Source organism: Neopelma chrysocephalum, unplaced genomic scaffold (assembly GCF_003984885.1).
Source record: "Neopelma chrysocephalum unplaced genomic scaffold, ASM398488v2 Primary Assembly neopelma1_61b, whole genome shotgun sequence".
NCBI classification, from domain to species: Eukaryota; Metazoa; Chordata; class Aves; order Passeriformes; family Pipridae; genus Neopelma; species Neopelma chrysocephalum.
The window spans coordinates 6467545-6494368 of record NW_020897717.1 but is presented as its reverse complement, the minus strand read 5'-3'; the positions used below and the strand labels follow the sequence as shown (position 1 = coordinate 6494368).

Genomic DNA, 26824 nt, shown 5'->3' with positions numbered 1-26824 from the left:
CTCTTGAACAAGCAACAGCCTAGAAATTAGTCCCAGAAATAATTAAGGAAATAATTTAAAATATCAAAGGAAAGATGATCATGTTTGTCTGCAAAGAGGCAAAATATAGCAAATAAGTTGCGTATTACAAACAAATATCCAGGGTCCCAGTCAAGGGTTTCTTTTACTTCATTTGTGCTGTAATAGAGTGAACTAAAATAAAAGATTAGGAAGAGCCAAATATTGTGAATACAAAGCTCTAAACTATAGCATCTTTTAAGATCCCAGGCCAGACTTTAGAAGGAGGGGAAAGAAATAAAAAAAAAAAACAAACCACCACACAAAAAAACCCACCAGAAAAATCTGAAAGATACCAAAATGCCTAGAAGAGCTTTACACATCTATAAACTAAACTTTACCAAGTAATTTCAAGGATATGTCAAAGTCCTGACATTAAGCTCCTGCCCTCACTGCTTTCTGTAAGCAGGAACTCCTTTTATCCCACCCCTGTGGGAGCTGTGACTTGTGAAGACAGGGAATCTTTTTAGACATATACAGAGCAAAAACTGCAGTGTGGTTCCTCCCTATGCTCTCATCTCAAAGCAGACCCTGAACACAACTCCAATACAAATAATATCAATTACCATTGACAACAAAGTATTTTCCCATTAAAATGGATCCCTTGTCCAAATTACATTTTTCTTACATTTGCTATTTTATACCAACTCTATTAATAAAAGGCAGATATCATTTCCATCCTGTACTATCCATTTTAGCAGTGCCTAAATTCACCAATTCATCAGCATACATTACTCTTAAATAAGCCAAGGTCAAACTAATTTCCTCCTGCTAGTGCTCTCTCCCCCACAACTTCTTCACGTGTTTCAGCTTTACTTTGAAGTGACTTCCTTGCCTGGCATGCTAAAATCCAGAAACAGAGTGCCTATCATTATGACTGCAGTTCATGCCCTGACTAGTCACAGCAGAAGGAGAATTAGACTATAATCTCCTAAACAATGTAGAATCTGTAAATCAAAACCAACTAGCTCTTTTTGGCATGTAGATCAATGAGCCAGTGTGGGGGTATGAAAATCCAAGCAACTCTTCTAAGGTAAAGTCGACCTCAGTGTATGAATTTGTTTGGTTTGAATTTTTTTCTCCTCTACACTTTATCTCTCTATAACATGTCTTCAGAAAATAGGTTTTATTGCATTCTGAAAGACAGTAGCTTCTGGTGGACCAGATGGCAAAACAGGCACATACAAACTTAAGCTTAGAATACAGGCAGTACAGAGATTCAAAATAACCTACCTTCAGTACTACCCCACTTAGCGCTCTTGATGGTAAGGATGTTTGCATTTCTTTGCTCTAAATATAAAAGCAAACAACAGTGGCTGTTCTAATCAAAGGAGTATTAACATGTTGCCAAAAATTTTACAATGCATTAAAACATTTATACAAATCTAGAGTCACTGAAGAAACACAAACTACCCATAGCCATTTACAGAAAATATCTAGAGAGTGAGAGGAACGGATTTGTGCCTGATAGAGAGAGTAACATACAGCTTTTTGGCATGGAACAATAATTTCCACAACACAGTGCATGATGGGTTTCTACTTGCAGAAGTGAAGCCCTATCACGCTGACTGATATGTCATCATGCACACAATTTAATTGGGATAGGCCAAGTCACACTGGAATTCACTGACACTTTGTATTGTAATTTACTTAAAACCTCACAGGTGTACATGGAGCTCTCTTCGAGTAACATAAGTGAGCCTAAATATAACTCCCCAAATAATGTCCATGAGATCAATTTTTTTCCTTATCTGTTCTAATGAAAAATGTCAAATCAAAGGCTTGTGGGAAAGTGTTTTCAAGTAAAATTTTTTTTTCTCTAGTCCTCTTTGGCTTCTCAGCTTTGTTGTCTGCTAGGTTCATCATGTTTTCTGGGTTTTGTTCCTTAATGGCTGCAATGCTCTGGGAAGGGAGAAGGTGACGGAGGCCGATCTGCTGACCACATACACCCAATATGTGACTCCTAAGTCTTCCTCTTAGTAACATTTCCAAAATGGAAATTTAACAACTATCATAAACAAAAAAAAAAAAAAAATCTGTAATCCTAACTCCTCTTTCCACTCAATTTTTCATGCCAATGTGGACCAGTGTGGAAAGAGAGGGCCTCCAGAGTATCAGCTTTAGTAGATGGGGACACACAGGATAGCGTGAAACAGTTGGAAGGCCAGGTTTAAACATGTAACCTGAAACACTGGAAACTAGAACTCACAGCGGGTCTTAGCAACAAAATCAACAATATAGGCAGCGCATGACATGTGATCACCAAAGCAGAAGCAAGGTTACTTAAATATAGCCCCTGTAGGTATTAGAATATTTCTGAGAAGTACACATCAAGCATGAGACAGATGCTACTAATAAGTAGAGCTTTAGACATTTATTTTTGTATTTAAATATCCAGCTATATTTATCTGAAAGACTTAACCATACCATTCTTGAGAGAAAGGTATGCCAGTTACTTACTGCTGTCTAGACAAAAAGATTTAAAACTGGAAAAGATAAAACCTTTGTAAAGGAACATGGAAAAGTGCTTTAAGCATCCATGAGAATCTCTGCACTTGAGTCCCCAGAGCTCTGGATTTAAGAGATTTGTCTGTTCGGGAATTTAGTATATTCGTTATTTCATAAACAGTTTCCTAATGCTTGTTCTTGAACCTAAATTGTTTGAGTTTGGGGGCAGAGGTTAGTAAGTTATGAAAACTCTAGAAAGCTGGGGAAATCAATCAGTCTTACAGGCAGGAGTGATGTCTGATGATCATCTGACACTTTTGAAGTTGTGGCCATGGTGTGGTGAACCGCTTCAAACTAGGATATAAAGATATGAATCATCTACAGTGAGTAAGCTGTCCCACTTCCAAATTTCCTGAGAAAAAAAAAGAAACAGACTATCTGGACACTCATCCTAAGTGTTTGGACAGCTTTAAATGATCCTGTGATCTCAGTGAAGAAATTATTCTTGAAATGAGTTACATGTTTCACCTCTATTTATAGCATAACCATAAACCAGACCTGCTAAACAGAGGTTTCCCAATCTCTGCTACAGATATTTGGTACCATGTAGTACATAAAGCTGGAAGGAAACAGCATACAAAAGAGTTACCACAGACTTCAAGGAGCAGAAAGGTATGAAGAGTTTCACAAGCTTCTCTAAATATTCAGAAACTGATATATTTTTTGGATAGTGGAAATATTTCTCCACCACTACACCCTCTAAGCATTTAATCATCAGCCTAAACAATAACAGACTGAGAGCAGTGTTCAAGTAACACTTCAGAACTTCAGGTCCCTATCAAAAGAGAGAGCTCCAGGTAGACACAGGAATGAAATTGACAAAATTCATTCCTTGGTCACCCCATTTGCAGTGCATAAAATATGCTCTGGAAGAATAACCAAAAACAAAGCCCAGGTTATAAAAAGTCAGTGCACTGGCTTTACAGAACTCATTCTCCCATTCTACTGGGGATGATGATGAAGTTCAGGCCATGGACACAGTGCACAGCAGTGCACAGAACACAGTGCTCTGTGTGGGTCTCTTTCAACATGAGCTCCTGAGAGAGCTGCAGTCCAAAACAGCAGGAGTATACATAAAGGTGGCATGAGTCAGACACCTTTCTTTTTCCAAAGCTTTCCACGGGCAATTGAGCATGAATTATTTTTACTAAATACTCACCCTTATTCTCTAATTAGATCAAATCACTTCAGAAGTTACAATTTATTTCATTATATTTATAATAGGGATCTTTAAATACTTCCTGATATAAGTCAATATAAGTTTAACAAAAAAATTCACACAGCAAGAATGCTATGCAGTAACTTCACCAAATCTAGTTCTTGTACACAGGTAAATATTGTTCATTTTGACTAGGAATTTTTTCTGTGACTCGCTAGATCTCCTCATGGTACTGGCTGCTATTTGAGATAAGAAAAGTTGCAAAACCTATTCCTATCTTTATATAAAATTATAAGAAGTAGAGCTGGAAAGGACTTTAAAAGGTCATCTAAACTGTTCTCAAGGGAGAATCAATATTTGTGTCACTATATATGTTCTTAATGATTGTGACTTCACCACCTCTCCAGGCTTACCTATGTTTACGCTTAGAAAGATTTTCCTAACAACTATTCTAACTCTCCTCTGGTGTAATTTAGCTTGTTATTTCTTTTTAAGTCTGCCATGAACAAAAAGGACATACTACCTCTGTTCTCTTCACAACAGAGTGGTTCTTTTACATCTCAATTATTGCCCTGACCCTTCCATCTTCTTTTTTGAGTGCTTAATAACTTCAATTTATCAAGTTGTCCTTGGCTACACTGCTCCAAGCTGAGACCTTACCAGTATAAATTCCTAGAAGATTACTTCTGCGGACTACGTTCTGGTTTTCATATACATACTAGCTGGTCACTTAACTTTTTAATAATTCATCAACTCATGTTTAATTTGATTCACATTCCCAGATCTTTTCCAGAGAACTGCTGTCTATTGTGTTACCCCATCTTGTATTTGTGCAGATTATTTCTGCCTAACACTTTGCATTTTTCCCTATTGAACTTAATCCTATTTTTTTCAGATGATCTCTCCAATTTGTCAAGATCATTTGGGACTCTAATTCTGCTTTCCACATGTTCAGAAACCCCCATCTCCTGTCATATGCAAATTTACTGCATATAATATTATTATTTCATTCAGATAATTCATGAGAATATTTAACTATATTTAATTGAGAATAACTCCCTGTAGAAACTTCTCAGTATATATTCCAATTAAACAATATAATTAGGTCATTATTATCTATTTTCACTTTTAATTCAGCTTTGCATTTACTCACAAGACTTCATTTCCTTAGCTTTCTGATTAGGGAACCATTCAAAAGAGTCCCAAAACATAAGATCTGGAAACTTAGTCTGTCCTCTCTACCTGTGGACCTGTTACCTCATCATAGGAGGAAGTCAGTTTGCTCTTAACAAATTATTAGATATTCGCTCTCTCCATCCTGTGTTGTAGTGCTCATGAATGATTAGAATGTTTATTGCACAATATTTTCAGAGAGATTTTGGTGATTTTGTCATTAAGCATGAGCAGTCAATCAAGTATCAGCATGCAATATCATGGCAATTAATTTTAACCAAAAATCAAAAGGACTTTTGAATTCTTTGTCAGTAAAACATTCTTCAAATATTCACTATTATAGGGGCAGCATCTGTAAGAGGTCTTGAGTACGTATAGAACCATGCACCTCATATAAAAGACGTATCTCATTGATCAGCATAGTAAAAACATCCCCCTATGCTGATTTATGTCTCAATGCAGAGTTGATTGGAATAAAGGCACCCACAAAATATATAGATACCATGTGGTCGTGAATCAGTTATGCTCATTCGGATCACACTCAAAGCGCTTATGTCATATTGTTGACTCTTCAACCACCTGCTCTTGACAAGGAGGTCTGGCACACAGTCCTTGAAGCATACTTGATTTGCTTCAGTCATGCTCTGTTCTGATTATAAAATAAATTGACATAATTTTCATATTAATATCTTTTGAATAGTTAGCCCTATCTGTACACATGCATAAATGAGATGGAAAAGGTGCAGAAGACACATGGTTTCTTTGGAGGAATAAGTTTTTTCCATTAGTCAGATGACATAGACTATCTAAATACACATCTGTCAAATTAACATTGGGTTAAAAATGAAGTGGCACAACATCCCTGATCAGATTTACTACTAAAATAGATGATCTACTTTTCATCTGATGTCTTCATGTGGAAGACCAGGAGGCATTCAAATGTAAGAATCCAATAGAATTACCCTTGGAAATAAAGATGTTTTATTATTAGACTTTATGCAAAATAAAATACAAATGCACATTATATATAAACAACTCTGTACATAACAATTAAAACAAAACCCCCACTAATCCTAACAATGGTCACTATAGTCATCCTGTGTCTAGGTGTGGGGTTTGTCTGAATTAATAGGAGGGGAAAAAAATGTAAAAAGAACTGTTCATAATGAATCACATGAGAATATAAATCAATTTGTAGATCAGTATTCCCAGGATCTATTGTATTTGATCAAGAACATTACTGAAGTTTTATGTTCACAGATGATCTTGCGCAAAACATATTGCTGGAAGAGCAGCTTCACTTTTGAAAGGATCCTTAAAAAACAGTTGGAAAGTAGAATTTCACAAGTTGTTTAGGGGAAAATTTTTCCCTTAGTAATCTCATTTAAAATTGAGTTATTCCAGATTTAGATTAAATAGTGCAAATAAAAAAAAATTGTCTTTCATAAATAACACATAAGGCTCTTGCTGGCCTTTCACTTCTGTTGTTACATTTGTTGTCTCTGCAAGGAATTGGATAATTATGGGGTGTGGTAGTTTGGTCTAGGTCTTCCTTCATGACCAGTTTGTAACCAAGGAAGTGCCCAGATTTACCCGGTATTCCCTACGATTTTTACGTAAGCCGGGGTATAAGAAGAAGGGAGGAAAGGCCTTCGCGCTTTTTCCTTCCGGCAGCTTTGGAGGTGCAGGTTCCCTGCCGGGTTGGGGAGTGAGGCCTGGTAAGGCCTTGTGGACCTTGGGAGGCGGAGGCTGCCGGCAGTCACTCCAGCGTGACTCTCCGTTGTCCCAAGGAGAGTAGTAAGATATTCTTTGCTAATTCTTTTAGTTGATAGACCTTGGGCTACTGATCGGGATATATATATATATTATTTTGGTTTTTGTTCTTCCCTTCCCCTTTCCCTTTTTCCCTGTGAAATTGTATATATATTTCAACTGTACATAACTGTAATATAAGTATAAATATATTTTTATATATTGCTTTCTCTCTCTCTCGTTTTCGGTTCTTTGGGTTTTTTTCCCCTCTTCTCCCTTGGTTTGGGGTGGGGGGGGGACTTCTTGTGGTAAGGTTTGGAGACTTGGCAGGGAGCCAGCTCCAAACCATATCATGGGGTTCTCTACTTGCAAATTTATCCAGAGTCTCAGTTGCTAGATTTCCTTCACCCAACAATCTCATTCATTCAGGTTTAAAAATACTTTATGTAAAAATATAACATATTCTTCATGAATTTGCAGCAACAGGAAAAAAAAAAGAGTAAATGTACTTGAGACTGACATCTGAGACCAAACACATTCACCTGTGAGACTGTCTTATTGGACATGTAAGAATTTCAAAATTCAATGAATATGGGCCAGGAGACAGTAAAGGTCTCAAACCACAAATCAAATCTACTGAGGTCTTAAAGAAATGTTCAACTTACACATAGCCTTCAGGACTGTCAGTTGGTCTATTCTAGACCAAGAGGAGTAGTGCTGTCAGGAGCAGTGATGGTACAAAAGGAAAATAATCTCAGTACAATTACCAGTCCTGAGGATAAGAGACAAATATCTTTCCATGAAGCTATGATTAATTAATATTAATACAGATGGTATTCCATTCTAATAAGATTTAGCAAATAACAAAACTAGAATTTTGTAACCAGGTCATTTATTACCATCCCTTCATTCTTTTTAGCCTATTACTGACTAACTTTAAAAGGATGAGATGCCATGGTCTGTGTGAACTTTGAAGATGGCATCCTACTGAACAATAAATGGAAAAGATTTGACAAATAAGCAAATCACATACCTGCTTCTCACTAAGTAACTGTCTACAGCTACATGGAGCAGGGCAACTACTTTTTTCCCTCACCCCCACCCCACATCAAAGCAACCCTTAAGGCAATTTCCTGAAATGGCACTTTCAGCTAATGGGAAAATATATTATAGGACACAGAGAGAACCTATAAATGGTAACAAGGCTAAATTCCCCAGCTCTGGACCCCCATAATCTGTTGTTAATCTAGTCACTGAGGAAATGGTGGTATGATGATAATTACTTCTCAATTCCTCCAAAGGAAGTGCTGCATGGTATACTTTAAATAGAAGGAAAGAATACTGTCTTTTTAGTATTTTTATCATGCATTGTTAATCCACTGCATTCCTGTGGTGCATTCCGCTATGATGAAGTCAAGGATACTGTCTACCTGATGAATCTTAAATGGGCAGCAATTTACAGCCTGTGACTGATAAAATTTATCCCACTATAGGTACCACTGATCCTGCTATATTCCAAGTACTTATAACAAGAAAAAAACACACCTGTCAGAAAAAGACCAGAACTACAAAGAACTTTCAAGAGACTGATGAAATGAGGCTCTTTCCATTGATTTCAGCAGGCAGTGGGGGAGGATTTAGGCAACATTATTAAACAGCAAAATTTCAAAAATGCTTGCTCCTGAAAAAGACCCACTCATCAATAGGAGAAAATTCTAAGAGGTTCACCAAGAGCAGAAAAGGAAGACTTATATTTAAAATCAAATAAAATATTAAATATATAGAAAAAGGGACTGTTAATGTAGGTCAGAATAGGCCTATATTAACTAGGATGCATAATTCAAAAACAGCCAGCAGTCACGGTGTCAGAAATGCACTGTTTTATAATTATTTTTGTCCACTATAGAAAGGATTCATGCTGTGAAAGGGTCACACAAGTCTTGAGAAACAACAAATCGTGGTGCAACAAGGAGGCTGCTATGCTTTGGTTTCTGCATGTGCCCTAAGCTGTTCAAATCTGGCTATAGTGAGAGCATGGCGTGGTGTGTCAGAAGACTAGAGAAGCTTTACTTCACAGCAGCAGTGGAAGATTTGATTGCCTTCAGTGCATATGTGGTTAGTAAGCACAAATCCCTTTGCCCACTGCTCTATGAAGACACCTGGAAACAATAAAGTGAAAACAATACAAGGATCTTCAGGTCACAAAGGGCATGCAGATGCCTATGGTTTGCCTGCCTGCCTTCCAGTAGGGTTACCCAAGTCCTCACCGTGCTGAGTCTCTGACTCATGTCTAGAATCTTTTGTTCATTTTGGAAGATTATGCCTTACCCTTAGCCAAACTTCTTCAAGCATCTTTAGTCCACAGGGTGAACTGCAAATCCTGGAAGATCAAAGTTACTCTTAAGATTTGAGTAGCTTATTTCTTCCTGTGAGTCAAAACAATGGAAAGTAGTTCATTCCTCTTTTTGCTCCTGTAAATTTGCTTCTTCCCATGGAGATAGATGAGGTGGCAGCAGATGGAATTAGACAGTAAATGTTTTGAATGTGTCTTGTGCAGCCCACTGCACTCGCAAGAATCCAGAGCAACTAGTCTTGAAAGGGAAATGAGCACATCCTTCAAAATCAAATACCTGGCATCAGATGTGCAGTTTAAGCATTATTTCCAGCCTTAATAAACTAATCTAGAAAACAGCTTGCTTTCCTAAACTTGCTGCTTCTCTCAGTCTTTTCCACTGAATAATTGTAACAAGTAGTGGGGACATAATTGTGGATCCTCCATAAATTTGGGAGACAGGAATTTCTAAACCCAGAATTTTAATACTGGTAGTTGACACTACGTGTATTTTTCTACAAAGTGTTTAGTCTCACTATGTCTTACAATTCTACAAACATCACATACTCTATTAAAAATAACAGAAAGACTCTGTGCTTAGAAGGTTGCCTGCAGGTGGTTATCATGTGAGCAGTAGACACATTATCGAAGCATTCCTTTTTGCACATCTATGCCAGAGCAACAATGATTAGAATATTTAGATTCTTTTGTTCACTAAAAACCTCTGAGGTATCCATCTCTCCAGCTGCTGGCCTTTAGTGAAGAGGAGTTACTGTCTTCTAAAATTTTTATGGGCTACAAGCTGACTTTCAGGACAAATAGTTCCTTTTTCAGGTCAGAACCAAAACCTGTTGCATTAAATTATATTTGCTGTTGCCATGGCAACATGCTTTCTTTGCTCACACTTCATTTTGCACTCTGAATGGCATGCCTAATAAAAAATCAGGACTTTCCGTTTTAGCCATCTCAAATGTACATCTGGACTCCATCCCAGACTGTAGGTTCCTTTAGGAAATATTCTAACTCCAGTTAAAAATACGGTTCTTAACCATTTAAAGGTGGCTAGCCATAGTCTCCCAGCAGGACTGAATTTCAACATAAAACACTTTGATAGAGAACTAATATTGATATTTGCTGTTATTATGAAGTTTGGTGGATCCATAGGGCAGAATATTAAGTTATTTTTCATCATGCAGAGTGCCTATGAAAATTTTAGGAAAAAATGTGGAAAAAAAAGGAAGAAGCCTCCATCTAGCAAAGAATCTAAAGAAAAAGATGAGCTATATAGAGAGTGCGGATGCTCTGGGAATACATTGCTTCCATGTAAAAATGTCTGAAATTTGCCTTGGACGACATTTTAAAAAGTTATCCAGCTAATCTTCATTATGTTAACAGGACAGTCTGGGACAGTGTCTTACTGCAGACGCAATTCTTGGTTCTTCTGTTTCCACTTCATGCTTGGTGTAGGGAGCAGGGCTGAGTCACAGAAATGCTGCTCAGAGCATTTCAGTGGGCAGGGGAGGCACTTTGCTTTGTCCCCCATCAAGCTTTACCCTAACTGAAGAAAACAAAGAGCAGGTTTTGAAGACACTGTAAACTTTACCCTCACAGCTGGAGGCAGAGTGAATCAGTGGCAGCTAGCAATAAGGGACAGGCAAGAAGAAAACAAAAAGTGATGGAGAGAGGCAGCCGCAGCACAAAGAGTTCATTCTGTGCCTCTATTAAGAAGTCTGAAAGTCCCCTACTGGGGAAAAGTAATCATTAAAATGTTCATTAGAAAGAATATTATCCTGGGCATTCATTATTTATTGCAAGTCTTTATAAGCCGTTACTCCTTAGATGTATTCCAATAAGTCCCCATGTACTTCTTGTCCTGCTGCAGTCTGTTAGCAGACCAAACATCTCACAGCAAGTGCCAATGATGCTCTATGGAAGCGGGACGTTTGGTTTGCAAGGAGGTTTCTTTAACATGCACAGCTAGGATTTATTTCCAATTTGAGCTTCTGTTGCTGAATTCACAGATTATTTAATTTTAGATTATCAGAAGGAAAAAGTTATAACAATCAAAAATAGAGCCAAATTTACTCTACACAGTTTGTTCAGCAGTGCCAACGGTTTTAAGGAAGACAAAATCATATTGGAAGTGCTGGTCATGCACACAGTACCCATCCCACTTTTCTAGCTATGTGTCTGCATTAGCTTCTCAGCTCCGTAATATGAAATCCTCTACCCTGATTTACCTCTAGTGTTTGGTTGCTTTGCTTTATCTTCTCCAGAATTTACCTGTAACACAGTTCTTTGTTCACCATTTGAAATACAGAGCAGGTTGAGAATATAAAAACTACGTATTAAAGTTATACACTTCTACATGCAGAGCATGAAGGGCAAACACAAAAGATTGCCAGGAGACTTGGCATGTACCCCTACTTTCTCATTGCTTACTGGAAGTAGATGCCAACTGCATACAAAATTTCCTTTGGTATGTTGGTTTGCGTGGTTTTTAAGACAAACTCACAACCAAACATTCCCCCCATATGCACCCAGATCCTACTGTAGAGCACATGGCCTGCTGGAGCATGACTTTATCAAAGATTCACAGCACATCCTCCTCCTGCTCAAGTACATGTCACTGAGATGCCATAATTCTCAGTTTAGCATTAGGTACAGGTCCAGGGTTGTATCCATGATGATTCTCCAGCCTCAATATATAATCACAGGTCTGCCAACTGCTGCAGCTAAGTCTGCCATTAGCTGATGCAGACTCCCATATACAGCAAATACTGCCAGAGCGCACGAGAAAAATGTAACACACAGGTCTGTGAAACAGAACACGAACAGCTTTAGAAATTTCTCAACCCTATTTATTATGTCACCATGTAATTTCAGAAATATTGCTACTATTTGGTGCTCACTTGAATGAAGACTCAGAGTCAAGGTAACTCAGAGGTGACAAATAACTTTATATTCTCTAATGAAGAAATAGAGAACTTTCCAAAGACTTTTAAATTGGTCATACCATCACATGTGACACGCACATTAAGTTCAGTTGAATCACTTACTAGACTCTACAAACAGACTACCTCAACTGTAAAGACATTAGAAGAGCAGCAAATTGCTTTGTGAAATTAAGTCCACAGTGCAACTGAATTTAAAGCACTTGTAACAAAATCCCTCTGTATCTGATAACTGGATCTTCCTAAATTAAGACTGGAGACATCCAATATAAGAGAAACAATAGTTCACATAAATCAAATCTTCTCTACTGATCTAACTCTCATTTTCCTAGAAGTATTCCTGCACTTCGGAATTCTTTTAATTATGGGAATGATAACTAGGCTGGCCAAACACATCAAGTAGCCTTAATGATACGCAATGAAAAAGCAATAAACAAAATGTTAAATTCTACTTTCATTCTTGGCCTGCAAGCAGAGCATTAAACTTAACGATGATTCTTTTCAAAGCTCTTCTCAGTTTCCTATTTTAAAAAGTCATTGTTCAACATGGTTAACACCAAGTAAATACTGATATGGTAAGATATATTTCCACATTCAGTCACAATATTAGTACAGGGAACAAAGAAAAGATGTGCCAAAGCATGGAATGATGAGACAGATTCATAGTAAGTTATCGGTATGTTCTTCCTTTACCCATATGCTACATAGTAGGTTCTGAAGACACTTTTTCTCAAATTGCTTTGCGAAGAAAATTGAGTAGTTTACAACCATACTGCTTTACTCAGTGTGTTTTGTGCTTGGGCACATTTAGTCATAACTGTTAATTTGACAAAATTATTTTCCTTGAAATGAACTACTTTCAACACTGCAGAATACAATTTTACTGTTTTTCCTTTTACAGCACTGAACACGAGCAAAATGTCCTAGGCACACAAACAAAACCAATCACAATTACCTGTCAATATGGCATCAATTAAGACAAAGAAGTAAAATTTATTTTCACTTTAATTATAGAATTGTGTTTTTAAGGTGTAGCTTGTGGGGGTGAAGGGAACAAGTTGGGAGGGTTTGTCTCTTTCTTATAGAAGGAATTACTCTAAAGATGGTTTTCTAGTTTCCTTTTTAATGAATGTATACCTTTTAAAAGACAGAAATTCAATTTTTTTTTTCATGTTCAAAATGGGTGAAGATTTAGTCTGGGTTAAGAGTTATAAAAATATCAAGCCCAACAGACTGGACCAAAGAGAATACTTTCCATTATTTCATCTTCATCATCTGACAGGAAATAATTCCTTTAAGATACCTAAATTCTGGTGCTCTGTTTTCTCCATGTCTGTAGGTGCTATCAGTTAGCCAGGTGCAGTTAGAGTGTAAGAATTACCCTTGACATATGTTAATTGATCTCTGTGTCTAGGAACCTAAGGATAAGATAAGGATATAATACATGCTTCTAGTACACATAAACCAGAGTCAACGTAATATAATACTGTAATGAAAAAAATCAAATAATTTCCATTCAGAGTGTGATTCTGTATGTTACTATTTATAACTTGCTCGCTGTTAAAATCTGGCTTTCCAGATGCTTTCCCATGTCTTTTGAAAAGAGCTGTGACTGTAAAAAGGTCTTCTCACTCTCTGGTAAGGATAAGCATCAAAAGCAGAAGTCTTGTCAAAATCTAAAACCAAAGTGATACTCTTGTGCAAACCCTGCAGAAAAGCAAAAAAAACAAAAATCTTACTATGCTTTTGACAATTCATATAGTTACAGTTCTGCTCTGCATTAAACACAACATTTTTCGGCATATGGAAGAGAGAGGAGAGGGAGAGGAGAAAGAGGGAAGAGACAGAGAAGGACAGAGGAGAGGGAGAGGGTCTTTTGACCCACATCAAAAGTCTTTGTCAACACTAGAGAAGAGGGCTTACGATTTTGCCACATCGAATGGATATTCAGATGAACAGATAAATTAGGATGAATTTATTACTGTTTATAAGCTCTCTACTTTTCCAGAGGCAGAAAAGTAATGTGACGGCACAACTGCAATAATCCCACAACATTCACAGATTTAATCAGTTGTAAAATATTAGTTACATAGTAGATACCTAACACTTCTGTGTGTCATAGGACTTGCTGGCTAAAGACAGATGTCTTCTCTGTGTGTTTTCAATAGATTTCCTCTATTACACCTTCTGAAGTTACTTGAAAGAATTTAATATTCTCACTTCCTCATGGGTAAATCACTCCTGTGTTTTTCCTCCTGGAGTTTATTGTCTTTTTCTGTATTGTGTTTAGATTGAGGTCAATGTTCTGGTCTCTGTTTCCTCCCCAGCTACCCCAACCCACTGCCTCTCTTCCAGGCAGGAAAACCCAAGTGACGGTCAGCAGCAAAGTGAAGGTCAGAGATTTCCCTGGTTGTCCTTCAACGCCTTCCTACAGCAGCCTGAGTCAGCAGCACTCCTCACAGATCAGATCTGCCTGGTCTCTTGAGGGCACTCAAAGAATAAAACTTCATGACCGATGACCCCTTCATGAGAAATACAGTCATTTCTAATCCAGTCCTTCACTCTAATGAAACGCTTTTCTTCACAAAGTGTTTAGCAGTTTTCTCTTAAATCTGATTCACATCCTATCTCACGTAGGAGAGGATATGAACCATCTGAAGTATGTCTGAACAGAAATTTAACTCCATTTAACTTCATTTGAATTCCTATTTGGATAGCAAGCAAGTAGAATTTTATGCACTTTTAATAGATGAGGGTTTTTTCATTTACTGTTTTAGCATACCCTTAAAAATTATGAGTCAATCCACATTTCACAAAAATTTCTGTTGTTCTTAAACACAATTTTTAACTAACACTCCCTCCACAAATAATATTGTGCTAGAAGAGCAAAGACTTGGTTTAAAACTGTAAATCTAAACTTTCAAAAACATGTATTGATTCTCATTTCTGATTATCCAACAGAAGTCAATTTACAGCCTTCAAGAAGTGGATATTCAGTATTCTCTGATATCCTATTGAGTTACTGTTGTGAACAGTATATAAGCTTTGACCAACACAGCTGTCTTAGTCCAAAGCCTATCTTGAAGCTTGATGGTTACTCAGTAAAAAATATGACATACAAATATTGTTCAATTATAAGGGGAAGACTGGCTGACAAGACAAGTAAAATGCAGTTGTGCTGCAAGGGGTAGATAATTCTCATGCAGAGTCAATGGACAGAGAACATGAAGGCCTCTGTAGCATTTTTCAAGAATTTCCTTGTTTGCTAGCACAAGTTCAGCTGAGACAGACAAAAACATCATCACTCCAAAGCACCACTTTTTATTTACAGTAACATGATGTACCCTGGAGCACACAGCCTCATGGTCAAGGCACTACCAAGGACATCAGACACCTGCCTTCAGTTTCCCTGGGTCAATGCTCCATGCATCTTCAGTGGGTCTCTCATATGGTGATGTTATGCTCACCTCTGGTGCAGGGGCCCAGCTCTCAGAGCAGGCCACACAGTCTCAGCCCAGGTTGCAACTTCTGTGTGATCACAAGGCACATAGGTGCATGGAGATGGGATTCCCAGTAGCCAGAGGCTGCTTCAGTTGGTCAAGCTGCCAAAGGAAAGGCTAAATGGACAAGCCTATAAGGAATTCCTCATTTCTCTACACTACAGCTCTTCTTTAAACTCACCATTCATCATAGGATTTACTCATTAACCCCTTCTGTATTCAGGGGCCTCACTCATCCCTTTGGGTGAGGATGGCTAGATCAAGCTCACTTTTTTGTTCAAAGCAGTCAATATCATCATCTACCTTAAACTATAGCACAGAGGGCAGAAGACTTTTGCAGGAAAGAGACAATCAGAACCTTACACCCACAGCACCCTTAGGGTCCTGAATCCACATATCCCTCACTCAGCAGAAAACCCTAGAGTACTTCCAGGTAAGCTTTGGTTGTTCTTATTTGAGGTGAAGGATACAGCTTTGAAGGCTTGGGTGAAAGCTCTGACAAATAGCTCAGTATTGCACCACCATCACTATCCACACTCCCAAATGGAAGCAGCCACAGCTGCTTGTTTTTGTGCTCAAACCACTGATGTCACAACAAACAGATCTACCAAACCCAACTCTTCAGGAGATGTTAAATCAGGGAAGCCCATTTTTTGACTTCTGATGGTGCTTTCACCATGCCAGGACACTCAGTCTTGCCAAAATGGTATTACTTCTGAATGAAAGCAGTGATACTTAAAAAATTATTCACAAAATTTTGTCTCTGAGCTTTCAGAAACCATGATGACTGCAAATAGCCTCGCAAACTCTCAATCTGAACTGAAATTTAGGCATTTGAGTCTCACTTAAGGGGCTTGAGTCCTCCCTTTATCCAGTACGGATGGGTCTATTTAAGGCTAAGAATTGTACATATCCTGGTAGATTAAGCAACATCAAATATCTTTCCTGTCAAAGTGGAGGGGCAGCCCTGACACAGTTGTAGTCTGGGTCAACTAGGATTTGGCAGAGTGCCAGATTACATCTAATTCCTACCCACAGCTCAGAAGTTGGTATAGGCCAGAGACTTCTCCCAAAAGTCAATTTGGGTTTTTGGACTGTGGGAGAGTTCAACGCTATGGACACAGGTCCTTCCATATTTAGAGCTAAAATCGATAACACGGCAGTGAGGGCCAGACACAGAAATCCTTTCATGTCTCAGCAGCTATATTCCACAGTCCAAGTCAGCAAAGCAGAGAAGAATGTATATATATTACACAAAGAAGGTTTGTCCTTTGTTGGGAAGTTTTTGTTCTTGGAGACAAAAAAAAAAATCTGCTAATGACATGACATACCATATTCTTAAGTTATAGAGTTGCACTTGTAAAATGGAAACACAGACTCACAGCTGACAAATAGCCAGAGAGAGCATTCACCAAGCTGATTATAAATATGTGTTCAGATAGCTCAGGGACTCTGAGGATTGAAATCATGAGATACTCTACATGGCAACACGGTTATTTAAGTACCTCCTCTTCCACTGGGAGTTCAGCCATTATTCAAAGAGAGGAAGTATATTCCCACCTGAGTGCTCCAGACATGGGACAGTTATGAAAAGCTTTCTGAACAAATGAAGCAAATGTGGTATTCCACAGGGAGACCGAACAACAGCTTCTGTCACAGCCTCAAGACCGACTGTACCTGAATGAACAGAGGCTGGAAGGTAACCAGGTTCACGGGCAGCCGTGTTTGTTGAAGTCTGTCACTCCCTCTCAAGGGTTACTTACGTAGGTTTAAAACTTTATACAATTGCAATAAGTACAGCTGACAGCATGAAAACTATTAGATTAACATATAAACAGTTGAGGCTATAATGCTATTAAAATGGACGTTCAAGGAAACTGTAACCATTTCTACAGCTGTTTTGGAAAGTCTCTCTTTGGCAAAACATGCTGGATTGTCATTCTAAATGTCTGTGCTTCCCATGCTGGTTTCCTGAGGAAGGGTTTGTATATGGACTTGTTTATTTATTACATTTTTTACCCCTCTTAGCTGTAGCTGTGGATTCCCCAGCCTTTTGAAAGTGGTCATTAGTTGCCTTGTTTGACCAGGAGAAATCTGTAAAGAAACTGGCTCTTGTCCAGAGGGTTCCTGGAATTTTCTACCAACCTTGTGTAAGAGCTTAATAAAGTCAAATTTAATTTTATGTAAGATTTGTTACATAGCCATAGGTGTTTTGTGAGAACAGAGAGCAAAAGAACGGAAATTATGTTTACTATTCTGAAGTAAATAATACCAAATAAAGTTCAGATGGAACTTGATAAGGTGATCAACCTCCCAACTGGAACAGGAGTCATCTTAAATGAGAACCAAAAGAAATCAGCATCACCTAAATCCACATACCCTGAGGCTATTTTGAAGGCAAGTTCGTTGGCTGTGCCAGCCTAAAGTGGCAAAAACTCCCACAAAAACAATGGACAATCACACTGTTTATGACCTTCTGTCCCTCTACTGTTGACCTTTTTTTCTCTGGGAAACAGAAAGCAACCTGTTCTTATATGTTTTAAAAACAAACACTTCATCACAAATGCCTCCCCCTGCGGAGGAAGGCATACAGAGCAAACACCTAACGGATTCTAGTCACGTTATTTAATATGCTGTTAGAAGCAGAACAGATGCCACAGCAAAAAGTGCTTTCTAAAGCCAGCATAACAGTATAAAATGTAGTAAAATACTAACTCTTCAGAAGACACTTATGCACTTGGCACTGAACATGTGAAGCTTAACAAAATACTGCCTTACGTAGAGTGTAAGTCTATTTTTAGAAGTTATGTCCCTGACAACAGTATCCATCATTTTCTGAAGTCTGCAGTCCTGTGGTGATTTTCAGTCACATCTATAATGTCAACAGTCACCCATAGAGTGCTGCATGCAGCACAACCACCTGAATGCTATTGTTTGATCACTGATTATGGTGCTGTCCTGTATTACTACATACTTGTTGGATGAGAGCAATACAAAGTGCTATTTCTCATTTCAGATGGCTGGAAGGACTTGCCCATTCTTGGCAATCGGCTGTTCTGACTAAATTATAACCCCTCCTCATGCTTCAGGATATTACGAGCTATGTAAAGCTTAGAAAAGCACCTACTGCTTGCCCACCTTCTCAAGAAACCGTAACGACAAGCTGACATCAGCCCTACGCTTCTTGCTGTGGTATGCTCACACACTGGCTGATACCAGATTCAACTTAAGATCTTGTTCTTCAGCACAGATCAAGGACTGGGCCTTGTATATCTCATGTACTACCTTGCTTGACAGCTTACCATGACCTAGCATGACAGCTGTGGTCATCGGTAATCACTGCCAAAAGGGAGGATCATAGGAGTGGGTGGAAAGGAAATCAGACATTCCTGGCAGCTGGCCTGCAGTTCTGAAGCTTCCTTTCACCAAACATCAGGCTGAAAACAGATCTCCACTTGCTGAAGAAAAAAGTATGGGCTTCCACTTTTCAATCACTTTTCCTTAGTGCAACATACAAATGGTTTCCTTTCCCTGAAGAGAAAAAGAGAAAAGAGAAAAGGCAAAGGGAAAAAAACCCCAGGTGTTCACCCAGCAGAGTGAATACAAAGGGCCAGAGAAGGCTGTTCCTCCCTGGTTTGTTTCTGTCGTTTTTGTTAGCAACAGTAGATTAGGCAGGCAGGGAGTGACGGCCCTTGGAAAGCAAAACAGAGAAGTGTTTACCATATAAACAGAATTAGAGTTACACAACACAGAAAAGTTTTAACTTGTTTTTTGATGAGCATACTACACAGAAAAGAACATATTACAGCAGAATTTAATATGTGCCTTTACTGTTACATTTTCACAAATTCAGTAAATACCTACAGTGCGGTTGCCCTCAAGGGCTCAGCAGAATTGCCTCCACCTCCAAGGAAAAAAACCCAAATTTTTTCCCATAAATAACCCATCTGAACACAAAGAAATCCTCTGGTGTTTAGTCCAATAAGCACTTCTCTTAGAAATGTGGAAGAGGTTCTGCTTGTTTTGCTAAAATTGTATCTTTTTTAGGGCAGATGGAAGAGAAAGTAAGAAAGAGGAACAACCACTGACAGCAATTGTGAAATAACATGGTCTACAAAACCATTGATTTGAAAACAAGTAAGAAAGATTTAATGGCTACGTCCGCCATGGTAAAACCCCAAAATTCAAGAATTTCCCTGGCTTCTGGGCCTGCCAGTAATTTCAGAACAGTATTGTGAAATCCTACAGCTATTTGTTCCAGCTGAGCCTGCTTAATTAAAATTCCTCAGCACTTAGACATATTTCCTTAACAGCAAACGATATAAATAATCACTTCAGGAGACAGCGGAAGATATAAATGGGGTCTTTTTTTAAAAAATTATTGTTATTATAAAACTGAAAGACAAAAGCAATAGCAACAGTTCCACAACAGATTTTTGTCAAACCAAACACGATCAAAACCATCCCAAAGTTTCTGAGGCTGTTCACACTGACGGTTTAAAAGTCTTTCTCTAATCCCACCGACACAACTCTTTCAAGTGAACAAACATGCAAAGACATTTCAAGCACTATGGCAATATTGACTTGGAGCATTGTTAACTCCTACCAAAATGCTGTGGGAAGCACAGCAAAATGATAAAAGGTTTTATTTATTAATCTGTGATGAAAACCAGGCTTCTGTTGATGGAGGGGGCAGGGGAAAGGGTAAAGATAGGTTTGTCTGTTTAATACTTGGCCCAGATAGAGGTGATTTTTTTTTAAAAAAAAGCAAGCGGCTGAGCACAGTGCTTTTGGCTGTGTCTTTCTGTAGGTTGCTGGTTGCCAGCACTCACAAAGTAAAAGTTATGTAATGCACTCCTATCAGGAATCAGAGTTCAAAAATATTGCATGAAGTCCCATGCTGCTCCTGACGGAGCAATTGTTTCTGGTAATGAAAAGTCTGTATCACCCTGATTCAGCTGTCTTGGCCCTCTCCGATGGCAGCATTTTGTGCTTTCCCTCAATCTCTTCTCCCTCCCTCCCAACAATCTCTGGTCATTTCTTATGGAGACTGATCTCTTCCCTAAATGCCTTCACTGGCTTTTGCCAGAGGAAAATAAAAATAAAGGAGGAAACACAGTTTTGCCCCTCCCATATCTCTGAAACGGGCTGTTTTTCCTTGCTTATCATTTGGAAAACCTCATTTCTTTGGCAAATGCAAAAGAAACACTGCATTTACGATCAAAAGTATATTCATCACAATGCAGTATTGATTGAATAGCTTTACCTACTTAATTTTGAAAATAAAGACCTATATTTCTGCAATCTGCCTCCCAGAAATATATTTACCCCTGATGGAATCATTTGAGATGCTTTTTAGGAAAATTCTGCAATTTTTCACAGAAATAATTATTGGATGACTTGTTGAGTGAGGAATTTCATTTGCAGCCACTCTGTCACTTTTATATCATTAAAATCAACCAGGCACATAGATAAGAGCATGTAAGTATTTAAGGTGTCTAAATTAGAGTTCATAAAGAGGAATAATGCAGGACAGCTCTTTCAATCTGTATTAATCAGGGGTTTTTTATACCAGTACATGAATGTGTAAATATTAGTGAATATATTTCAGCATGTAAATAACAGCAATCTAATTCCTTGATTAAATCTAAATATAAAAAATAAAAGTTAAGTAAAATTGCAATAAGGGTCAGAATTAGTATAAAATGCCCATACTATTAACACTATTAAACTGTGCTTTCTTTTAATTCTGTTTTCAGTGTAATTGCTGATATAGTTAACAGACAGCTTATTCTTTAAGAAAGACAGAAATTTGATTCATGTCATTGTGTTCCAGTAAATACAAAATTTAAGCCAAAATGTGTTTGGGATGTTGGACCCATGACAATCAGTCAAAGGATTCCCATTTCTTTCAGCAGACTTCAACACAGATACTTGGAGTCAGGATATCTAGGCAAGATATGTTTAATGTTAAAGTAATGATTTATAAGGTACTGGAAACATGTACTGATAAAAACCTTCAAAGTACAATTAGATAGATTGACAGATAAAGTATCCATGTGTAAATCTCAATGTATTTCATCACGTGTGTTGAAATAAAGGAGATAAAAGTTGAAAAATATAAAAGTTATTTCTAAAACAGCAACAGAAAGTTTTATTATTCCTTCAGACACAATTAATTTTCAAATTACTTCATTATCTTACATTTAAGAATAATTATTTCTTCAATTATTTTACCTTAAATATCAGGGATTTTGTTTGTTTATTTGTCCATTCTAGTTTCCTTGGGTTAAAACAACAAATCCTAGAAAGAAGGAAATAGAAAGTTATGAGGCACCTTTTTTAAAAAAAATTCAGTCTTCAATTCTCAGTTAGACAAAGATCAGAAATACTTCTGCTCTATTAATTTGTGGTCTAAGAAGTCTCAAGCCGTATATGTGGAGGAAAATTAATCTTTGTTTCAATAAAAAGAGCACTTAAAGTTACTAATATTAAACATCAATTGGTAAATAATAAGATTCTTTTCACTTTAGCAACTCCAAACATTATTTAATTCTTGCAGTGAAGCTAACTGATTCATTTATATTACTCTGAAGAACAGAAATGTTGACCATGTCCCCAAGTCAATGAGAGAATCAGCTGCAGAACTCGAGTGCTACAGGTTCAAGATCCTAGTTATAAGAAATACCTTAAATTTGAACAAAACACAGCAAGAACTGCCTACCATGACTCAGACCTCAAATCCTACAACCACTTCAAAAACCTCATGAGTCCTGCTTCCATGAGTTCCCAGTGAACCCCGGGTAATACTGCTTAACTGACTGTAGGCCACAAAGCTACACAAGACCTGCCTCAGTTTTTATAACTAAAATAAGTAGGGCTAATGGTACCAACCTCTTTTTAAAATGCTTTGCATTTTTTCAGAAAAAGACAGCACAGAGCTATACTGATGTTGGACCTATGCCTACAGAAATCAAACGTAGCTCACAGATTCAAACATGGTTCATAGACTATGTCATTCCAATCTAGAGCTCAGAGAAAAATGAACAGAAAACATGGCAAGTGTCAGCTTGCAACTTCATGAAAAAACATTGTGAATGAAACATGTAAAGGAGCAGCTGCATAAGCAAAGAATAGAAATCCTGATTTGTATAGCTTACAGTCATTGAATGTCACACCATAACCAAAATAAAATATTTATTGCTACAAGATGTTATATAATTTGGTTTCTTTTCTCCCTCCAGCATATTAAACTTCGAAATCTTAATGTCTCATTTATGTTGTACATGCTTTGCAAAATAAGGTCAATTGTCTATGAATCTGCATAATACAGCAATTTGCTAAAGATTTTGTTGGTTTTGCAAAGCAAAAGAAAACACACAAACAGAGTTACTGCATATGATTTAAAACTCAAACAAATTCTTCAAGCCCTAAATACAAATTCTGGAGTATGTTTTGAACAAATTGTTGATTAGCTGCAAGAGTTATAGCACAATGTTAGATAATATTGAAAACTTGCATGGTAAGCTGAAATTAGCCTGAATTTAAACAAAACTTATAATAATGTACCTGGGCCTAGTGATATTGACACTACTACCAAACAGAATTCATGACAATATTGAAGTGAGAAGAGAATGAGACCATTCATGGTTTGAAAATGTTGCTATGGAAAATGGAAACTAACCAACTTTAGTGTTCACTTGAGTAAGAAAGCGAGTTCTGATCATATAAACCAGAGTTCTGAAATGAACCCTTTGATTGGTACCCTCTGATTGGTACCATTGACTTTAGCAGCAGTTATAGAGACATAGGAACCTGGACACTTTTCAAATTCATTACTGAAGGAAGATAAATTATTACAGTATCTAATCTTCAAAACACGACTACAACATGTTCATAAGGTCTAACCTCAATTTCAGAAAACAAAGACTATTTGTCTTACAGCCAAAATAGACAATGGATCTCGGAAAGCTGGATGACCTGTGGAAAGCACTGTAGCAAAAATAGCTACTTTCACCAGTTTGCTCCACTCAGTTTCTCAACACCATCAGTTAAGGATTGTTGCAAGGATTTTCATCAGAACAGAGTACAGCAGATTCTCATTCACCGGTAAAGTGTCAGTCCTGCTTTCTGAAACAGAAGATGTTTCCTAAAACGCCTTCCAAGTTGAAGCTTCTGCACACTCAGAAAGTAGCAGTACAAGAACTATCACAAGATTTGCGGCCCATTTTATATTCCAAGTCGATCACAATAATTTTGTGCAACTAGTCAATGAGGTATAAGATACAATTGTGTCAGTTACTTACGTTGAATAGAGAAGACTCCTTTTTCATTCAGGACCATAGTTTTAATTAATTCCTTTTACAGTCCACAGAAATACGTGCTAAAAAGCATGTTGGTGGTGCATGTCAATTCTCACTCTCTCTTTGACTCTCACTCCATTTCAGAGTAGTAGAAGGTATTTGAAGTGTTGAGTTGATATTTGTTTGAATGCTATGGCTGTCTTTGTTGGCAAGATTCATCTCATCTGCTTTTACCTATGTAAAAGTTGGGTATCACCTCTAAACCTCATCTAGGATTCCTGCACCCTATTCATCAGAAAAGAATTAGGGACTACCAGAGAGTAATCATCTCATCCTTATTTTAGGTAGTTTATGTAGTTCAAATGAATCACTCTCTGGACATAGGCCTATTTCTATTAATGAACAAAGAAAACAGAAGAGCAAATTGCTCATGTGCATCTAAAGTCACATTTAGACCATTAAATGTAGGTGAAATGCATTTCACCTTTACTGATTGGCAACCACTTTGGATTGGACTATCTAAGACTTACATCATGGACCTTCCTAGGCCATGGTGAGAAAATCCACACTAAATCTCCACCCATTAGTGAGCAAAAACTTAAGGATGCCAGTAACTTTTATTGAAAACAATAACTACACCAGTCCCTAAGGCATAGTGATTCATGAAATTACTTTGTTTATAGCATCTCAAATAAAGGAAATTCTGTAGTCTCCAATATAGATACTGAAGTGCAATATTATAAAAGTTTATAAGATTTCAAATGCTTAACAACAAACAGTACAAAAAACCCCATGCCTATATGCTGGCAGAACAACGCCTCATGAATCATGCACCTACTGTGAACAAATATTTGTTGGAGGGCTTCACTGGGGTTTTTTGATGTGTCATACTACATTCATAGGAAGACATCTGAGAAGAGAGGATGAGTAGTGAAATAACAAATGTTTGGGGTTATAGTAATAGCCATTTTTAAACCTTTGGCTGGATCTTCTCCAAGACTTTCCACTAGTACTCCTAGATACGAAAAGTATCAGTCCCATCACAGAGGCCCTCCCCCCAAAAAAATAAGAGAATGAACTCAAAGCAGGATAATTATGCATCCCAATAAACTGGCAATTTAAGATAATGATGTAGGAGTTTACAAATGCATAGTAATCTCAACACATGACAGACAATTTTATGGCTAGTATCAGCCTCACTAATTGTGTTCCTAGATAATCTAATGATCTTGTGATCAGCACAGGAAAGACACAGACACTGTCAGATGAAAGACTTGGGGCAAATATCTGACTGTTGACCAAAATCTCTCCCTCCTTCTTCCCTCCCAATAGCATCCAAAGTACTCTAACTCTCTGCAATGCAGGTATGTGTTCTAAAAAAACCTGACAGAAATGAAACATCTATCTCAGATGATGGACACACCAGATCTCCCAAATCCTTTTTTTGCCCCCTCCATTCCATGTTGCTCTAGGCAGCAAAATGTTACAGAAGATACACAAGCTTTTTAATAAAAATTAAATAAATTTAAAACACCATATATATTTAAAATATTAATGAAAATAATAAAACATAAAAATAACTTTTGACACAATGATGCTGTAAATATTGTTTCAACTTGGTCTGAAAAGGCTGGAAAAGCTATAAGAAAATCATCAGTAGTGAAAGAAATTTTTTGCTTAACACCACATCTGAAACAGAAATGGTGGTTATAACAATGGGAATTTGGGGAAGAAAAGGCTATTGCATATATGATCTGAGAAGACTGTGCACACCCAACACTAGGAAAGGATCTTTCTCTTGGGATTCTTGCAGGCCCTTCCTCACTGTGTTCCTCTCCAAACACAGAGTTAGCTGCCTGTAAAGCCAATGACCAGGCAAGGTATTGCAGGGAAATGGAGAGGGCAGCACAAAGCTCAATTAGAGTACATTTTGAGTAGGAGTTATTTTATCTTCGAGATGGAGAAATGAAACAGTTAGTCAAATGTTTGAGAAAAACATGAATACTGAATAAAGTTCTTCAGTTAAGACAAAGGCTACAAATTCCGTGCTGGTGGTGTGGACTCTCTGCCTTCCAGGATGCACCTCCATTGAGGTACTCAGTTCTGGCAGCCAGCGGATAGGTACATTGAGCAGCATGGTTTGAATCACTTTACCAGGTATTTTGCTAAACCCTCACTGAAAGCACAGAGAGAAAGACAGCCGAATTAGTTTTGTGTTATAGTTCTTCCTAAAGGATGTGGGAGAAGTGGAAACATGCTTTCCACAGATATCACTGAACAAAATGGAGGCATGGCCACTAGAAGACTGCAAAAACAGTTGAATTCATCTGGAAGAAAACATCCTCACGTATGTGCACAATGAGATGAAAAACTTAAGAGACAAAGAACAAAGGGCATCTAGGAGAGATTGCAGACAGCCAATAAGCAACATCTTGCAACACAGCTGCAAAGATCAATACAAATTTGCGTTGCATGCACATACACATCTGGAGATAGTGCAGACTGTACATTTTAATAGCTTATACAGTTCCCATATGATCCTACATGGAATACTACAGTCAGTTGAGCATCAGATTACCAGAACTATATGATGAAAACTAGGGAAGTTTCTGAGGTGAGAAATGCTTTGTAATAGATTACTATTTAATTTTCTGTTTAAACTTATTTATAACATATCTAAGAGCTCTCAGAGAAAGGACTGTAAAGAGCAGTCTGGTAGTATTTGCAATGTAAACATCAGAATATGGGGAACAAATGAAGAATGAAGGGAACAAATTAGAACCATAGGCATAGAAAAATTATGCATCCATTAAGAAAAAAAAACTGTTGAACAAAAAGTACCAGGCTTTGGAATAATGTCTTAGAAAATACAAGGGAATCTTCATAGCATGAAAACCCAACTAGTAGAACATAAGACCAGATGACTTAAATAGGCTATTTCAAAAATACACCTTTCAGATCCTACCCTGTCCTAGTTTTCTAACTATTAGTTGGAATGAGGTGAAACCTAAAGAAATTAAGGACACTCACAAATACATCCAAGAAAGTAATGAGGAACATGTCTGTATTTTTCCGTGTGGACTCCT

The 26824-nt window shown here is 37.6% G+C and overlaps 1 long non-coding RNA gene across 1 annotated transcript; it reads right to left on the bottom strand.

The window, feature by feature from the left end:
• Nucleotides 1–806: 806 nt before the first annotated feature.
• Nucleotides 807–3006, bottom strand: LOC113966904. Its single transcript, XR_003534007.1, has 3 exons — nt 2788–3006; nt 1291–1347; nt 807–900 (listed from the first exon to the last, which is right to left on the bottom strand). It is a non-coding gene; the product is annotated as an uncharacterized LOC113966904 (long non-coding RNA).
• Between the last annotated feature and the right edge of the window lie 23818 nt (nt 3007–26824).